Source organism: Bison bison, unplaced genomic scaffold (assembly GCF_000754665.1).
Source record: "Bison bison bison isolate TAMUID 2011002044 unplaced genomic scaffold, Bison_UMD1.0 scf7180017864371, whole genome shotgun sequence".
NCBI classification, from domain to species: Eukaryota; Metazoa; Chordata; class Mammalia; order Artiodactyla; family Bovidae; genus Bison; species Bison bison.
The window spans coordinates 11604814-11609638 of record NW_011494943.1 but is presented as its reverse complement, the minus strand read 5'-3'; the positions used below and the strand labels follow the sequence as shown (position 1 = coordinate 11609638).

The 4825-nt window shown below is 58.7% G+C and overlaps 1 protein-coding gene across 1 annotated transcript in view; it reads right to left on the bottom strand.

Annotated features, from left to right (window-relative positions):
• BAIAP2 (BAI1-associated protein 2) overlaps positions 1-4825 on the bottom strand; it is a 53319-nt gene that overhangs the window by 47422 nt on the left and 1072 nt on the right. The window lies entirely within an intron of this gene.

The window sequence follows — 4825 nt, the reverse complement described above, 5'->3', positions numbered from 1 at the left end:
TACCAGGCCCCGCTCAGCCCCTGGAGCCGCAAGGGAAGCCTGGAGGGATCCAGGCCCATCCTGGTCACTGTGCACGCCCCACCAGCGAGGCTGTGCATGGCCAGAGACAGGGGGAAAAAGGCAGGAGCGCCCGAATGTCCCGCAGGCGTGGAAGACCAGACAAGACTTCCAAGGAGACTTCCAAGGCTCCTGCGATGAAACTTGGGAGGAGAGGCCAGGGGCAGCTGGAGGGGCCAATCTGAGACTCCGCTGCCCTGGGTAGACAGAAAGGGGTCCTGCTGACACCCACTGGACACTGAGTCGCAGGTACAGATCCCCTGCCTGCCCCCAAGGTGCGCAAGGTCACCTCTGAGAGACAGGATGCCCTGGCTCTCAGCATGGCCTGGCTGCACACCACCAGCTGTCCCTTGGGCCCCCAGGACACGGCAGCACCAGGTGCTTCTAACACCCTGGCCTACCTTCAGGCCCTGAGAAGGGACACGAGCTTGCCACCGCCTCTAGAACCTCCAGGGGTCCTGGGCTACTGCCTGTGGAGCAAACAGCTGAGAGACCAGACTCACGACAGAGATGGTCACAGCGATGCACACACGGGGGCCCCAGAACCAGAAATGAGGCTCAGCCACTGCCAAGCACTGACACACACATGCCAGCCATACTTCCAAGTGGGGGGCCCCACAGTCAGGGGCCACATGGCTCCTAAGTCACCACACCTGGCTGCTTGATAGCATGTCAGGTGGGGACAGAAGGATTTTCCCCAGTAAGAGAGGCCTGGGCACCAACCTCCGCCCAGGCCCGCCTGCTGCTGGAGCCCCTGGGTGCAGACCCTCGGGTGCCCCACCCCTCTGGTTGGGGCCCCTTGTGTTATTTCACAGCTGTGCAGTGCCATCAGGACCAGGATGAATCAGAGTGGGGGCAGGGGGAGGACAAGGGAGGCAGGTGCGGGCACGGTCCACGCCTGCCTGTAATTACCAGGGCCGCAGGCTGCAGACAGTAGCAGAGCGCTGACAGCCCCACTGGGCACCTGGCGCAGGGTGTCCAGTGGGCATAGGCCTGCACGGTAATGAGGACAGCCTCCCCACCCTGAGGCATCAAGAGAAACCACCTGGGCACAGTGGCCACACAGGATGGGCCCTGGTGCGGTGCACGTAAGGGCTGAGAAAAGAGAATGGCAGGCAGGCAGGCAGGCAGCCAGCCAGCGGCCCAGGGCACCCCCATCAGATCGCGGCTCAGGTGTAGCTGTCCTTGGAGAGCAACACCAGTCCCAGAAGCCATGCAAGAACGAGGGGGGACCACCGAGTGACAAGGGCAGCCCTGTCTGCCAACCCTCCGTCCTACGCAGGGCTCCCCTGAGCAGGACCTACTCCTGCAAACTGGGGGTGGGGAGTGCCAGCTGGGCCTTGGGCTCCCTGCCAGCCTGCCTTCCTGCTCAGGAGGGGACAGGGTCCTCTGCTCAGTGGCCAGTCCTCCCATGAAAGGCCCCCGAATCTGGGCAGCCCAGCCAGCACCACCTGTGCTGGGGAAGGATGGAGGGAGGCAGAAGGACCTCTAGGCCCTCAGTGAGCTTCAGGAACCTAAAATCAGGTGGCAACAAGCACACACGCAGCTCCCATGGCAGCCCCCACTGACGCCCCGAGAGCCCTGGGCAGCACCCGGAGCCTCAGGTGCACGTGGTCTGTCCCATGAGCCAAGGAGCCTCCCCAACAAAAGACACACTCTCCAGGCGAGACCAGTGGGGATGGCAGTGCGGGCAAAGCACTCCTGGCCTGTGAGGAACTCTGCAGCGCCACCACGCCCCAGGCCCCCTCCTTTATGGCCATTAGCAAACACCGGCAAGGTCCAGCCTCAAGGGTCCTGTGCTGAGGGGCCCACCACCTCAGGACCGTGACCTGGGCACAAACAGCTGCTGAAGCCGGTGGCCCAGAATCAGTGCAACAGAGAAACCATCCTTCGCTGCCTGGGCTACTCCACGGGAATCGGAGATGCACTGCTGCTGCTGCCACACAGGTGGTGGGGAGTGGGCTGCACGCTCCATGAAGGACGGCTCAGTCTACGCGGACAGCAAGCCCCACGTCTTATTGGAAGATACTACCTCAACAGGGTACCCTGAGGTGCCTCTATAGCAAAATGAAGTCCCACGTGCATGCACACACATGTGCACACAAACTCACTTGGACACAGAATACTTGTGAATACACAAACACGTACATGCATGGGCTTGAACTCACACCTGTCTGCACGGACAACATATGCACGCATGTTCCTGCGCACATAAGCACACGCAGAGCCTCAGGTCTGCTGCCAGCAGGCGTTTCTGTTGCTAAGGAAGCGCCTGTCAGAGCATCCACTTCACCACGCTCAACTGCGAGCCCGTGGAGCCCTGTTCATGCTGGGTGCCAGGCTCCTGACGGCGGCCAAGAGTTCCGTGTGACTGCTGAGCAGTGGAAGGGGTTCTGGGGTAGGCAGCAGAGAACTTGGGGCCTCCTGCTTTCCCCTGCTCCTCTAAACACCGGGAGGAGGGTGATGGGCAAGGCCTGGCCAGCAGTGGGCTCTCACCTACACAGGTGGGCTCCCTTCTGCCAGCGCTGACGCCCACCACCTTGCACTAGCAATATGAAACTTGACGGGACTCCAGTTGCAGGAATCTACTGGCCACAGCTGTCTTCACAGGACAGATGCAATAAGCTTCCCCACAAGGGCCAGAGAGTGAGGACCACCAGTCAGCCTCTGGTGACACAAGCCTAAGGCCCACAACACCCTGAACAGCCATGCCTGAGGCCTTCCTAGGGACTTTCTTCGCCAGTCTGTGCCCATCTTCCCACGTCCTCAGGATAGGATGGAGGCCTGTGGGGCTCTTGCTCCACAAGGTGCCAGAGCCAGCATTCTCCATGGTCACAAGGTTGCCTGGAGCCAGGGCTTCTCATGAGACATAGGACTATGAAAAAACCACCAACCTGAGAGTCACTCCCTGGAGCTGAAGACTAAGATCAATTGCTAAAGAAAGCCCTCTTGCTGCAGCACGTGGGGACATTTGGAGGCCTCTCCCAAGAGAAATGTAATTTGGGCTTAATTCTCAGAGGCAGATCCCCACCCTGCAATTCTGTCTCTCGTCCCAGGCAATCACCTAGGGCTGCCTGTAGTCCCATCACCAGGGGCCCAGCCCAGGCTCTATCCCAGGAAGCCCCCAGAGAGCTTCAGTCCCTGTCCCTCAGCCCAGGGTCCAAGGGTAAACTCTCAGTGAATGTCATTTCCTGCCCCTTCATCTTCCATGAAATTCCCCGAGGACACAGCTCCCACGAGGAAGTGGGCCACAAGAAGAGAGATTAAATCCTGAGATTCGGATTCTTCCAGGGAGGAGAAGCAAAAGTGGACATTTTATTCTCGCGTCTGTAATCAGCAAGGCCAAGGCCGGCTGTCCCCGCTGTTCCCTTCTCTGCCAAGGCAAACACCACTTAGAACTGCAGCTGATATGACAGGGGCCAAAGCAAACAGCTGAGCTGTAGCTCAGGGTGACGCCGAGCAGGGCCACATCCTTGCCACTCTCCCACAAGTCACCAAACCAGGCACAGAGTTAGGGTGGAGGACCAGCCAGACTGGCCGGGGTCTCCACACAGCAGCTTTGGCTGTGTCCTGAGCATGCCTCGAATTGGCTGGATTCTGCCCAGCCAGTGTGCCAAACTTACCCAACCTGTCCTGGCTCTGCTGTGGAACCCGAGCTCCCCAGTGACGAGCCACAAATCATAAGAGAGCTGCACCACAGCCGCAGAGTGGCAGGGGAGCACCACCGACAAGCCCACCTGTCCACTGGCCCCACAGCCTGAACCGGCCAAGAGTGTAAGACACCCAGCACTGTGGACGCCCACTTCCCGAGGTGTCTAACCTGAAAGTCCCTGGTCTTGGCCACACCTTCCCATGGGAGCTCAGTCATCAGCTGACCGGTGAGCACAGAACGCAGACTAGCTTGCTGAACGTGTGCCCCAAACCCCCAAACACTCAGATCCTAATAGTTTTCTGCCGACAGATTTCACTCCAGACCTGCAAACACATCTTTGCTTCCTCCAGAAGCTGCTCCGTTGGAACAGCGTGCCTGACTGCTCCGTTCTAAGAGTTTTATTAAGACCGACCATGGGGTTCCCCAGAGCAAAGCCACGCCACGCACTCCCTCTTAATTCTGGCCATTAAAGTTTCTGTCTCACGGTTTCGGAGAAGAAGCAGGGAAAAGAGGGGAAAAAAGACCAAGACTGGCACTTCTCTCCCACCCCCTGCAATAATGAGCAAGTGGAAATGAAACTAATGACTAATAATTTAATAAATCTCCCTCCCTGACAACCATTTACGGAGCAACACGACCAAAAAGCGTATGCCACTGACTCTCGTGATACAAACATAAAAACCCCAGAGGCTGTTCCTTTTACGTGCTGCTTCTTCGCCAGTCTCCACTCCTGTTTACCAGCAGCTCCAACATGGCTTCAGAACTGACTTAGTCCACCCTGACCCGGCCTCCAGATTCTTCCAGGTGACCTAGCTGCAACTTTAAAAACCTTTATTAGCAGCTGGGATTGACTGCGGCCGCGCTGGACTCCAGCTGAAAGCTCAGGGTCCATCAGAGGCCTCCCTCCGCGCGCAAAGAGGGCTTGGCAGGCCGCTGGCTAAGGAGGCACAGCGTAGCTGTTTAACACAATTAGAAACTGTTGCTCTGCCAGCGCGCTGCAATCCCACTCCGCCGCCATGAACCCGCCGCCGCCGCCGCCTAAATAGCAACTCCGAAACCCCTCGGCCCCCCGCGTAACCCCCAGACACAGTTTTGAAATAGAGCCCGGCTTTGTAC